The sequence below is a fragment of the Candoia aspera genome, chromosome 14, assembly GCF_035149785.1.
Source record: "Candoia aspera isolate rCanAsp1 chromosome 14, rCanAsp1.hap2, whole genome shotgun sequence".
NCBI classification, from domain to species: domain Eukaryota; kingdom Metazoa; phylum Chordata; class Lepidosauria; order Squamata; family Boidae; genus Candoia; species Candoia aspera.
This window is the reverse complement of record NC_086166.1, coordinates 3,516,149-3,524,072: the sequence shown is the minus strand read 5'-3', so window position 1 is coordinate 3,524,072 and position 7,924 is coordinate 3,516,149. Positions and strand designations below refer to the sequence as shown.

At 46.2% G+C, this 7,924-nt stretch overlaps 1 protein-coding gene across 1 annotated transcript in view; it reads left to right on the top strand.

Moving 5' to 3' along the window:
• The first annotated feature begins 561 nt into the window (after positions 1-561).
• CARD11 (caspase recruitment domain family member 11) overlaps positions 562-7,924 on the top strand; it is a 48,320-nt gene continuing 40,957 nt past the window's right edge. The window contains exon 1 of the mRNA XM_063314804.1: positions 562-912. The gene's annotated coding sequence lies outside the window, so the exon portion shown is untranslated. The remainder of the gene's footprint in view (positions 913-7,924) is intronic.

The window sequence follows — 7,924 nt, the reverse complement described above, 5'->3', positions numbered from 1 at the left end:
TTCTCATTCTGGACGATAGGATGAGTCTGTTTTGCAACTAACTAGAGACCAATCTGGGATCAACTTTTAGGAGAGGCCATAATTCTGAAGTTGACCCAATGCTCAATGACAGTGTTAGATATGCTCCTTAATGTCCACCTAAGACTTGTACAAACAGCTCTTGAACCTTCTTTTTCCAGTGTAAACAGCAAAAGACAACAATCAAATGACCCAATTCCCTCTCCCCACTGAAGTGTCTGCTGTCCCAACTTGTTGCTCAATTGGTCGTTACCAGACGACCTGCAAATGGGCGTCAGAGCCCTTTCATCTTGGGTCAAGAGAAAGGAGATCTTCCCAACGGAAGGGTCTCAAAGACCAGGTGGATTCAAGCTAGCTTGGCAACCTCATCTGCAGTCTTGAACCCGCTCCCCCAAGTTTCTCCATTTAGGTTGAGATGGTCCTCTTCTGAACACGCAACCCATTTGCATGGGTTGGATGTCCCCCTTTGTTCTTTCACCCTCAGAGGTGCGCATTGTGAAGGACTCCCACACAGCACTTCCTTTCTGCTTCTCCTTTTGCAGAAGGAACTGTGCTGAAAGCTGCTGTCGGCTGTCTCTGAGCCTAAGAGAAAGGGAAGTGAGGCAGGCCTGGGCCTTCCCTTCCTGCTAAAAATAGGCCCCAGGTCTGCAAAGGATAGCAAGGGGTAGGCGGGTGTTTCCGGAATCATGCTGCTTTGCCCTACAGTGGCCTGTGCCTTGGAGGGGTACCCACAAAGCAGGAGGAAGACCAGAGGTTGGCAACGCTCGCAGGGGAGGTAAAGAAATCCGTCGAGCGGCTGGTGGAGGTGAGGTCTTCAACCGCTGCGCAAGCAGAAGCTGGTGGTCCCGGGCCTACGGGACACAGCAATTCCCAGGCTCCCAGCGAGGTTCAAAGGTAGGGTCCCTGAGTCATTGGATTTCTTGAGTGGCTTTTCCCCAACGAAGAGAAATCCTGAGGAAAACTTTTGATCTTCTCTCCCGCTTCGTTTCTTGGTGAAGAGGTCAGGGTGATGTGACCGTGGGGTAACATGACCAGGGTGGCGTGACCACTGGTGCTGTCCAGAGATTTTGAATTACCAACCCCGTAATTCTTGGACCTTGGTCATGTTTGCTGGGGGAAATGGGAATCAAAGTCTCAAACCCTGCTCTTTGGTAGACAGCCTCAGCAAGATGGAAAGTCTTTCAGAGTTCCTTGTGGAAGTTGGAGAGATCTTATTGATGCATGATCTTGCAGGCTCGGCCCCTTCTCTGTCTCACTAGGCTGGGGATCCATTGCTCTCCATGGAGCTGGTCCATGTGGTGAGTAGTCATGGCCACAGACAAGGGTATCTTTGTTGGCAGAGACGCTGGGGTGTGCAATCTTTGTTAAGTTGGCCACCACACTTGGTTTCTAAATGCAGACAGAGGGTCTCCTTCTGAAGAGTCGGATCCAGGACAAGGAATTAGGCAGGACCAGGTCAAAACATGCTGCCTTTTTCACTTTGGATTAAATCTAAATCCAAATTCAGTTCTTTTTCTTCAACGCAGTTAATAGGTTTGCTGTTCCTGTGCTTCACTGATTTTTCCTTCAGTTGCTTGAAAAAATGCATTTCGGCCACGACTTTTGAAGAAGCTTTGCTGGAGATGGCACTTAAGAGGTTTGGGGGTTCCCTGCAGGCCTTGGGGACCCCAGGGTGTTAATCTCTGCAAGAAAGATGGAGGGACACCATCCCCAAGGTTCATGAGATGAATTTCCTCAAACTGGTGTGTTGCTGACCTGGAACTGCAACTTACAGAATTCCGAAGGAAGCCTTGATTTTCTGCACATGAGAAAGCTTTCTAGTTCTGAATCTTAGCCTGACTCCTGCTTGTGAGCTGATTAGATGGCCCCATGAGGACTTTACTTGCCTCCTGACTCGTTCTTGACTTTACCCCTTGGCTCTGCTGAGTCCCAAAAGAGCTGCAGGACCCCAGACCAGACCTGGGATACATGTGGATGTAGTTCTCCAGGTTGGGCTATCTGTCTTTGCCAGATGGAGTTGCCCAGAGTGCATCAGAAGGCCACAAAGTTTGTTTCTGCTGCACAAAGCTGATATGGAAGCTATATGTGGCCTGTTAGTTGCAGGAATCGGTGTTCCATGTTCCTTCAGGAACTTCAGGAACCATCCACAGAGTCCATAACAGACGTTAACCTGCTTCGATGCAGATCCACCCAGCTCCCAGTCCGCTGGGAGGTGGACATGATTGTTTTTGCTTTGCTTTGCTGTGCTTTGCTTTGCAGGAATATTACAGGGTTTTGGCGTGTACCTCCACTGGTTTTGTTTGCCTTTCTGCTACATTTACATAGTTTAGACTGTGTCGTGTTCTCAGGGTTTTAATTTCGGGATTTCCCAGGTAAATAAGCTGAGAAATCCCTGCACCTAATCTCTGCGGGCCCTCCTGTAAGAACACTGTGAAGCACAAGCTCGCCGTCTCTGGGTTTGGTAGAAAGACTCTGGGGATGATAAGGGAAATTAATTCTGGAGCCTGGCTTCCATACATAGACATCTATTTTGTTGTTGTTGTTTTGAAGAAAAGACATTGAAAACCTACCAGCACCTGGAGTGCCAAGAGACTGTGTGGGTTTCAAAATGTCCTCTATACACTTTCCTCCATCAGCATAATTCCCACGTTGCCCTCATCATTTTGTATGAGAACATGAACGTTGTATGTATTGTTGTGCGTGTGTAGATTAAAGCCTTTCATCTCCTGGTTGGCAACTTCTGAAATCCCTTTAAATAGATGCAGTCAATTTCCGCAGTAAATTATTAACATTATCATCCCATCGGTTTAATTTGCATGCCCTGAGCTAATTCGAATCTTGAAAATATTTGAAAATATTTCAGATCTGTCCTGAAATCTTACTTCCCTCTATTTCTGTGCCTGGTTGTGCTTTCTCACACTGTAGTTGTCCCAGACCCAACTTCCCATTCCTGTAATTTTTTCCCCCTGCTCCCATATGGGCTTACTCAGAAGCATCAAACATGGGTTCTTGCAAGGGACGGGAGGTGATGTCACATGCATCACTGATGTCATTGTGCTAATGCAAGTTATGCAACGTGTGTGATGACATTACCCCACAGTGTCATTGTGTCTTGTTCTGGATGTCTGTGCACATGAGGTGCATGACACATGAATACATGGTTGTTGATGTAAATTATTAAATTAAAATCTAATGTAATGTAATTTTAACTTCATTTAAAATGTAATTAATTGAATTGAAAAGTAAGGTAATGTAATAGAAAAAGACTGGCCAAATGCAACCCTAACTTTCATTTCAATTTATAAAGGTTTGTTATTATCTATCCTGGGATATCCCGGATTTGAAGGGGGATGCAAATAAAATTGAATAAACAGATGGAAGTATGGGCTTTCAAGGGACATAACAGTACATCTGAAAGAGACAGCAGTTTGAGGAAGCACCAACTGGATTTTGACTTCCTCTCCCCCCCGCCCCGATCCTTCTGCCTCTTTCAATCAAATCTTTCACCCAGTTTCCTCTATTCTTTTTATTTCCTTTTCCCAGAAAGGGTGGCTTTTAAGCACCCATCTGTGCTAGTTCTCCTCTGGACAAGTTGTACGGCTGGCAAATCTTTTTTGGTCCATTTGTCCTTCTGTTGCCCACTGGATTTTGATAGCTGAGGTCCACAATAGAAATTTGCTTTGCACTTCCCCCCCCCCCATTGTTTTTCAGGCACTTAACAAGTTGTCTGAGCAGGTCAAAATGGGCATAATTCAGCTGTTCAGCTCTGGGAATCCACCTTGAATTCCATTGCACAGGGTTCGCGTGTTGAAACCATTAGGGCTTGCTCCCATCCGCTGTCCAAAAGCCAACTAGGTTCTCGACTGAATCTGTCTTCAGCATTACAGTTGGTTCACCATGCACTGTTGTCTCCGAAGAGAGCACATGAAGTTGGTGTTGGGCCCTACCCCGACTGAAAATTGGACCAAAAGATGCCCAATAAAAGAGACAGCTTTGATCAGATCGTTTTATTGCCACAACTTGGAGCTCTCAATAGCAAAGAAAACCAAGTGCTGCAAACTCCATGATTCAAGCACTATGCGTGGCATTTCCCCCGCGAAAAGTTGCTCATTTCTCATGGGAGAAAGGATTAGCAACTGTGCATTGCTACTCCCATAAGTAGCCACAGGCCCTTTGCTTCTGGTTTTGCCAGCCCCAGCCCTCCCACTTAGGGGATGCAGGCAGACCAGGGACATCCTGCTCTCGCGTCCAACATCTTGTTCCCACCTGTGAAACCCACCAACCGAGGCAACAGACTCAGTTGGTCCAACACTGGGACCAGCTCTGGCTGGGATGGATCCTGTGTCTTCCTGATCCTGCAGAAAGACATTCTTCTACTCCCCTTCAGAGGCATTGAAAACTGGGGAAGGTGAAGATCCAGTTCCTTGTGAATGGCTGCATTCAGACACACAGTAGGAAGCCAGAACTTCACCTGTGGGTGACTTGCAACTTGCACGGCAGTCCCCTTGCTTCCTTGTGGCAGAGTACAGATATCCAGGGTTGGGGTGGCTGCCCAAACCTCCCTTCCTTTCATTCTCTCTCTTTTTTGTTGAAGTCTGCATTAAATAAACTTGTGGCATCATTTCCTGACATTTTTCTCGCTTTCTCAGTCTGCTTTTGCTACGAGGGCCAGCTTCCTGTGAAGGAGGAGCTTGTGGAGACTCTAGACCAGAGTTATGAATGATTTCACCCTCCTTGTTAATAAGCCAGAAATTTTCTCACTGGTTCTCATTGGTTAGGAATGGAGGTGATCGTATGAAGGCCTCCACTAAGATCTAGCTAAGAAGATCTCCAGGGAGATCATCAGTCTGTGTCAGTCTTTGCGTAAACCTCCTGACAGCTGCAGATGCTGTTGAATGTGATTGTTTTGGTGCAATATCAAGTCCTTTCCTTTTGCACCTCGCTGGCAGACTGGGCAATGCAATTGTTGGGTTTCAGTGTTGGGGTTCATGTGGTTCTATTTTACCGGCATTTTGTGGTGGGGGCAAAATAAGTCTTCATGGAATACTGGCGTTGGGTTGTGGCTCAAGGCAGCCTTGAGTATCACTGTTGTGTTGCTCTGGCTCAGCCACTTTAGAAAACAGGCCTACCTTCCTAAGGCTTTCACAAAGGCTTCGGGTGTGTAACTCTGCTCCCAAATCTAAAAGCTTGCATAGTTTTCTCTCCCCTCCTGATTTTTCTGGAACGTAACGTTTCTAACGTGGTTGGTCCCAAGGCTTTTCAAGAGTGGCCCGCCACTAGGACCTGCTTCCAAGGTGGCTAAGCCTTTACCGAAAAGCTCTGTGAGGGAGTCAGAAACATCAAGGTGGCATCCATGGCCACACAGTCAAAGCCCCATCCCTTTTTACATAATACAGCATGCCAGAAGAGGTGTGGCTTTGATCTTGCAGTCATCTTGCAGGATCGAGATGCGCCATCTTGACTTTTGTGATCCCTTCGGTGGATCCTCCTGGTCCCACCTTTGAGCCGTGTTGGGTTTCAAAACGCTGGAGATCTGGCCATTCCCAAAGAAGCAGAGAGATATCAGGGAAGATTAATTTAATTTTAATCAGCTTTAACTTCACTTTCACACTGGCTCATGATGACATCTTTTAGCAGTGTTTCTCAACCTTGACAACCTGAAGAGGGGTGGACTTCAACTCCCAGCATTCTTTTGGGGAATGCTGGGAGTTGAAGTCCGCCCCTCTACAAGTTGCCAAGGTTGAGAAACATTGTCTTTTAGGAACAGTGTCCCTGCACCTCTGCACACCTCTTAAAGACCAAGTGCGTGGCCCTGGGTCCCGAAAACATCTGACACCTCTGATTTAAAGGAAAACCAGAAATGGATTTTACCATAGAGGGATCCGAGATGGCTTCTAGTTACAGAAACTGGGGCTAAGCATATTCTCAGAGGTGCCCGTAACCCTTGAGGTAGGCCTGTCTGCCTGAGTATTTTTTCCCTAGCAACACATCTAAATAAATCTTGAAAACTGCCTAGTGCTGTACTTTGGCTCTTAGGATGTGCCTCCCCACAGTCCCCAAACAATAATAATGATACTGTATACCGGATGCATCGAAATTCTCAAAATTAAATTTCAGGGACTGAGTCTGCTACTTAGAGACCTGTTCCCATTCTTTGCCTGCTTGAGACCAGATGCACCTTCCCGGGTGCAAGGTGATTTCTTCAGGCAGAAATCAAGTCAGTAATGCAAACAGTGTGTATGCATTTGGCACAGCCAGTAAGTGACTCGGGAGAAATGTGAGTACAGTTTCATTCCCCTGGGTGGAATGGAGCACTTCCAGTTACATGCAGGATGGAAACTGACTGAGCTTTCTTGCAAAATCAAGATTTTACTTTGTATAATAATCATGTTGGGGAGAGGAGGAAGGAATGGCAGAGGAGTGAACCCTTTGCCGCTGCAGCCAACTGAACATTTTAAACCAGGTGCAGGTAAATCCTACACTTTGTTCCTAGTCAGCCCACGTGGGTGACTTCACATCTGCGTTGGGAAAACGGTGCCAGGAGGTTTCCATGACATTCCAGCACTCCAGACAGTGTCGTGTCATACCTTAAGTGGCACTCAAATCAGAGACTGCGAGAACAAGTGTGATAAAACCCAGGTACGTTGCAGCTATTTAAAAAGTCGTGGTCTTGGGTAAGGTGGAGACGGCTTCTTTGCAAAACAGAAATAGAATGAGGGAGAGAAATGGAGACAGGCAAGAACGAAGATGCTCAGACTGAATTAGGAGGAACAGTAGGACTACGCTTTCCTTCAAACCCCAAAGAACCGTGTTGGCTTCCCAAATACTTGGGTTTCTTATCTCAAAGTGCCTAATAACGATCTTGTACGGTAGATCAGTGTTCCGATTCCCATTTTGCAGAGCAGATTTCGGGGATTTGAGAGACCAGTGACCTGGCTAAGCCTCTTTTATATGGGGTTGGGGTATTCAGCTCTGAGCTGGGGACAGTCCATGTGCATGGTTTGCACACTCAAGAACTGGGCAAAAACCAAGAGAGAATGGCCCATGATTTATATGGAACTTCCTTGCAGAAAAAGTTAAAGACATTAATTCTTAGTCTTCAGCATGGGAAGAGCTCAAAAGAGTAATTTGGCTTGGATCATACATCACACCAAGCTACCGTTTGTTGGAGTTACATGCATGCACATCACACTGTTCCCTTTGGGGCCAAGCAATATTTTGCAAAGCAGAGGAATGGTGAGCCAAAGAAATTAAAGGCATCAGATTGAGAAGGAAACATAGCTACTCTAATTTACACTAAGACCATTCATTATACCTCTCCATATCTGTAGAGGGCATTGGGAATGGCCTTGAAGGACAGGAGGAAGTCCTGCTACCAAGGCAATGGTTGGATAAGAGGGATGTGAGCCCAGACCAAGAAAGCAACTTGAGAAAAGAGCTGAGACAACCCACTCCCTGGTTCACATGAAGATAAAAGGGGGAAGCTCCTTCAGGCTTGCAAGATTCTGTACTATAGCTGTTACAATAACAGCAGTCCTGACCTACATGGCATTGGTTTCTTAGCCTGGTCTGCCTTTTGGGCTGACAATATCTTTCCATTCTTCCAGACCATCCTTGCTCTCAACATGGGCATGTGTAGCTTTATATATTGCTTTCTGTTCACTCTCCTCGCCCTCTTTTTGAGGATGTCGTCAACCTGTCCAACCAAGATTTGCTCCACCTTCTTCTTCCTCTTCACCCATTCGCTCTTCCTTCACATATTTGTTTTATAGTCCGATCCTCATTCATTCCTTCGGTAAGACCAAAACTTCTCAACTCCCTTTTTTTGTACTGGTCATTCACTGTTGTATTTCATCAACATTCATCAAACATTTATTGTAAACCGCCCAGAGTCGCTCTTTGAGTG